Source organism: Oreochromis aureus, linkage group 23 (genome assembly GCF_013358895.1).
Source record: "Oreochromis aureus strain Israel breed Guangdong linkage group 23, ZZ_aureus, whole genome shotgun sequence".
NCBI classification, from domain to species: Eukaryota; Metazoa; Chordata; class Actinopteri; order Cichliformes; family Cichlidae; genus Oreochromis; species Oreochromis aureus.
Genome location: NC_052963.1, coordinates 19,292,391 through 19,298,390, shown reverse-complemented (window position 1 = coordinate 19,298,390; position 6,000 = coordinate 19,292,391). Strand labels below are relative to the sequence as shown.

The following is a 6,000-nucleotide window of genomic DNA, read 5'->3' as shown; positions in this document are numbered from 1 at the left end:
GCGTCCCTGATTATTGGCCTAATTTAGATCTGTGAGCGTCACGTGACGCGGTGGTGATGAATCTATGCCCAGTCCGGCAGCGGCAGCATCAGCAGCAGCAGAAGCAGCTCGACCAAACCTGTTACGATATGAGGGGAATACTCATCGTGGTCGTTTGTGTGTGCTGTTCTATTATGGTTTAATTTCAGGGAGAAATGAAAGAGTGTTGCATGACAGTGATGCATTCGGGTGTGTCTGTTATCTAAAACTGACCTGTGCTGCTCAGATCTGCACCGCCAGAGCTGCAGAATCAGCCTCGTGGAGGATGACGGTGAGGGGGTGATGTGCCTCATTTTGGGTCGCCGGGAGGAGTTTCACTGCTGATGACACATCAAAGAGAGATGAAGAGAGAGGAAAGGTTTCATGTGACTACAGATCAGGTTAAAGATGCCAGACAGCAGACACATTCGGGCCAAAGCTGAGCTCGTTTTGGCACCGACGCCTCAGTCGGGGAATTGCAAGTGTCACGACACACCCGACATCCATCCATTAAGGAGTGGAGCTGATGCCGAGAAAACGCTGTCAGTCGACGCCAATGCCCAGATTTGGGCGAAACTTTCAACACTATCTGCGATTACGCACAACCGACATGATGGAGGTCAAAGGTCAAGACGGAGGACGAACCCAGCGCTGATGCATTTGGCTTGAAGCTGCTGAAAACTGCTGTTTCGTGCCAGCAGTTAATAGTTTAATTATTGGCAAAAACAAATCTGACACTTTTCCAAGCAAAACAATGATTCAGCGTTTCCCTCTCAATTTGGTTCATGACATCAAAGCAGAAAATAGCCTTACAAAGAATTCTGTCCGGCATGGGAAGCCGAAACTCCCCTGGGAGAAATGAGAGATTCAGATGAAATTCAGGGTAATCGCGCAGTAGCATCACTACAAATGTCCCAGTAACATGACTACTGTTCATTTCTGCACAGAAAATCCCCCACTCCTATAAAAAATACTATTTTGAATATGAGTGATAATACACATAACTAAAAAATCATAGACTGTATATAAAGAATGGCAACTATAACGATTCTCATTGGTTTACAGACTACTATTTAGTATTTTCTCTATCACCATATTGGTTTGCAAACACATCACACACTCATTTGCAACTTTTGACCTAAAACATTCCTTTTTTATTCCTTTTTTTAAACCATAATTTATAAAATTATTATCATGTTGTAGTAAATAAGACTAGAAACTAGCAAATTACCCTATAAACTAATTAGGAAAGCAAGTAAGTGAGAAGTAAGCCTGTTTTTTCAGACTTCTCTACAAGCAGAGGAGTCACCCTCCTGCTTTTTGCACATTTGTGCACTGGTTTCACTCTTCAAACGAAGAGGTGACCGCCACCTTTTTTATACCGGCTATGCGAAAAATCTGAATTTTAAAACGTGCCATAAAACAGTTGTCTAACTACAACTAACTATATTTGATAAACATGGTTTCCACCATAATCGAGTGAGTACTGAAGTGAAAAGTTTGGTACACAAACTACCCTACCTAATCCGAAAGTGCTGTTAGGGTTGGCTTTGCTGTTCACCTGGCTTTGCCACGAATTCTTCGCCAATAAGATGCAGGGTAAAATCATCTGAAGCACTGATTCAATGATCGATGAATGATAGTACAGTGAGCCAGGCTGCTGATCAATCTATAACTCGGGTAAACTAGAGGGTAGGGTTAGGACTAACCCTACCCTCTAACCATGTGTGAGAATACGTGCTTTATGTATAATATGTGCAACTACCAACCAGGGCCTCTTTGCAACCCCTGGGGTGGCTGTAGCTCAGGTGATTGTGCAGGCCATCTGCTAATTGGAAGTCAAATGTCTGATGCATCCATCCACCAGTCCATTTACCATTTACCTCTGGTAACTAGGGAAAACTGTCCATTCCTCAACCAGTTGGCAAGCGTTTCCTGGGAGTCGAATCAGTTGCAAGGAGGATGTCGCACCAAAAACCTCACGTGACTGCTTTGATGACAGCAGATTTCTTCTGTTGAACATTGTTTGCATAGAAAATACCAACTTTTGGCAACTAGAAACTGAGTGGTTGTGAATCGTGAAAAAGAGCAACTCAAAGAATATATATGTGTATGTGTGTGTGACAATTACATTTAAATACCAATTTGATCAGATTCAATCACAAACTGATAGCAAGCTGACTCCATCGTATTTTACGACTTGAGTTGATGTACCAGGGTTGCTCTGAGGACGTCAACTGACCACAAGTCGTTGCAGGACTTGTCAAGATCACAAGTTCATTGCACTCGGCCGCCATAATTCTGGTCGTGACGCTGCGTGTCTGATTGTAGCATTAAGCAGCATTTGTTCTTAAAAACGACCCTCCTTTATGAGCACGGAGACTTTAAGGGGCGCTTGCAGAGTTTCAATCAACAACTGCTCAGTGTTCAGTTGTGATATAACCACAAAATCTGACAGTAATATACACCAGCTCCACCTCGTGTGATGGGTGGTGCCTCTTTGCTCACGTGTGTAGGGCATATGACATCTCTTAGACATTAAGTAAGAGGGGATTTTTTTTATTATCTTTGGGCGATCATCACAATGATTCAGATTTGCCCACAGGGTGGAAATCTAGGTGTCGAGTTAAACTGCTAGAAACTTCAAATCTGCTCCACTCCTGTTTTATGGAGATATGGAGAAAGACAGAGGTTAGACAAAGTTATGAGGATGGACAGAGTTTGAACAACATGCCTGCAGTGGAGGGAGCTGGTGTAAATACAATTATAACCACTTCATGTAGAAAATCAAACAAAGCTGGTTTGACCAGAAAGTGGGTCTAGAAAAAAACAGAGGAGGGACATTTTTGAAAATGCACTTCTACAATTCAAAACAGCTGTCAAGTGGCTGCAGCTCAGCCCCTCGAGTGTTAAAGCCTCAGCATACAGTTTGTGCTTTAGCCCCGAAAGTGAGCTTCGCCTCTTTTCAATTAAAATAACGGTTGTTGTTGGCGTTCAGAGGGTTTGAATGCACGACAGAAGTATCCCAGATCACATCTCCTTTTCTGGCTCCTCTCTGCGCTTGTTTGTGGCTCTTCCAGCTCTGCAACATCAAACTGGAAATCTCTCGACGGGGTTTGGCTCTGTGATAGCCACCGCAAGAGCCCCGGCACCACAACAACTCCAGAGATTGACGGACAATTAAAGAGCGAGAGGCGAAGGCTGGAGCGTGTGATCTGCGAGGACTCTTCAAACATGCAAAATGAATTTAGTTTACATTGGCCGTGAGGAAGAAAAAAGGGCGAGAGGAGGAAAAACTGCTCTTTTTCTGAGCATTTCTGATCTCCCTCAGTTGGACAAGAAAGCTCGCAGAGAGAACAAGATCGCTGCATAGCAGATTGGTGCAGAAACAAATGCTCACACTAAAAAAGTATTGATTTTTCATGTTGTTCTTGTTAGCTGAAAAACCCGAGCAGAGTCTTCTACAAATGACCACGACTGAGCCACTTTAAAAAAACACAAGACAAACACATCGGGTGCCCTTTTCTCCTGTGGAAAGGCTTCAAAAAAGAGGGGAAAAAAGCAACCGTGTGGGAAAGAAAACTGAATGAAAACTTTTTTCATTCAGTTTCTAAGGTTAACCAGCAACAGCTTAAAATGTAAAGAAACCCCAGCAGATCGGGACTTTTTAATTTTTGGTAAACTGTAATTTAGGAAAGTCAAACGTGAGCTTTTTAAATATGTCATATTCAGTGTACAAGTACATAACTGTATGTATGTATGTATTATTTTCTTGGACGTAACTGACATTTAGAGTAGATGTATAGTACTGTGCAAAAGTCTTGAGCCACCCCTCATTGTCATTTTTTAAAGTGGTCCTGAGCAATAGTTCTCCAGGCTTCCTCGAGGTGTTTCAAAGTTTTCCTTTGGACGTTGGCTGTTTTTTTCACTCATTTTCTGATCAGTTCTTCTATTCACCATTTTCAGAGGAATTCTAGTTTGTTAAGCCACTTAGCAGTGACCTATGAATTATTTGACACTTTGTTACTAGCAGCCTGTCTCAAAAACACATCATTTTTCAGTGAAATCTATGAAAAATGCCAAAGATAACACAGTTTGACAAACTTAAAATAAAATTTTTGTGATTACCAAAGAGGTATTGGCTGAAAACTTGTCATAACTTGTCATATAAAACTTCTCATGGTGTGCAGTGTGTCCTTAAAAAAATTGAGGAAACTGGAAATGTGTTAGACAAAAGAAGAAAAAAAACTACAGTAACTACTATCTACTAAAATTACTGTTTACAGCAGGTGAACTGTATCTGAAAGTCATGACCTTAAGAAACAGGAACAAATCCAGCAAAGACCTGACACAGGACCTAAGAGATCCATCTGAACCCTCAACTGATTAATCTGCTGTTCACTGGAGCCTCATCAGAAATGGTCTCTGTTGAAGGGTGGTTGTCAAGAAGCCATTCTTGATCGGGAGAAAAGGCTGAGGTATGCCAAATCACCAGACTGCAGATTGTACTAAACTGAAAATCAGTTGAAGTAGGTCTGATGGAGTGATGGATCCAAATTTGACATTTTGAGGTTCAAATCATCATCAGTATGATCAAAGATCAGCAGAAAGGAACAACAGTGCTTGGCTACAGCCATCTGTAAAACACGATGGAGGCTCTCTCATGGTTTGAGCTACATTTCAGTCTGTGGTGTTGGAGATTTTTTTATTTTTCATCATGTCAATGATCCCAAAACACACTGCCAATGCAGTAAAATCATACCTGGATAGAAAAACACACAGTGTAACACTATCAGTCATGGATTGGTCTCCCCAGAGCCCGGACCTCAACATTATTGAAGCAGTGTGGGATCATGTTGACAGAGAACAGAACAAAAGGCAGAAACATCCAAAGAAGAGCTTTGGATGTCCTTCAAGAAGCCTGGAGAACTATTCCTGAAGACTACTTAAAGAAATGACAGGAAAGCTGCCTAAGAGAGCTCAGACTGTGCTGAAGAATAAAGGTGGTCATAACAAATATTGACTTTCAAGCTTGTTAGATTTGTACAAACTCTGGATTTTGCCTTATATGCTGCATTTACACGTATATTTGCACATGTCAATAAACCAGCCCATCTGTTTTCCATTTTCCTAGCAAAATATAAAGAAAGGAGGGCTGGCTTAAGATAATTGCACAGCAGTGTAGCATTAGAAAACAGATTGATTTCAATAGAGAACAGCTATGTTGAGGCAGAGCAAAAGGAGATACAGAAAATGGAGTGATAACTACATAGAAAGAATACAGAGAGATTGGAGAATATAAATACAGAGAATAGACACATAGAGATATTGATATAGAAAACAGAGATGGAAAAATAAAGAATAGACAGAAAGATGCTGATCACAGAGAAAATAGAAATATGGAGATCTAAGGAATATAGATATAGAGAACAGAGATATAGAAAAATCAGTTATTTCTTGTAAAAACCATTATCAGAAACGCTCTAAGCATGTTTGAACGAGCACAAAGAGACAGTATTTAAAGTGTAGCGTCTGTCTGCTGCCACCAAAACAAATCCTGCACGTTTACTGCACTTCGCAAATAAAATGGTTTTGATTGGGATTCTGATAGATCCCTCAAGAAAACTTTTCACTCCGAGATGAAGGGGGAAAAAAAGAGACGACTTATCGCTCACCGAAATGAATAATTGACGGCGTCTCCGATGAATAATTAATCAAACATTTGAATAATTGTTGTAGCTCTAATCTCGACAGACATTTGCATATCAGCGTGCTCTTAATATCTGCCTCCGTATATGAGTTTACATCCTCTCAGGACGCACGGATAGAATTAAAAGATCTAACTTACATCTGCAGAAACCTTGTCCGGCTCTCGGCGATTTCTCACTCAGAGAGGAAAGAAGCATTGCTCAGAGAGGAAAAGAGTTTCTAAACATATGGATAAAGGCGAAAAAATAAGACCTGCAATCCCACGTAATATTG

General features: G+C 41.0%; 1 long non-coding RNA gene across 1 annotated transcript in view; it reads right to left on the bottom strand.

The window, feature by feature from the left end:
* Positions 1-267: 267 nt before the first annotated feature.
* LOC120436069 overlaps positions 268-6,000 on the bottom strand; it is a 44,085-nt gene continuing 38,352 nt past the window's right edge. The window contains exon 5 of the long non-coding RNA XR_005610098.1: positions 268-359. This is a non-coding gene — a long non-coding RNA (uncharacterized LOC120436069). The remainder of the gene's footprint in view (positions 360-6,000) is intronic.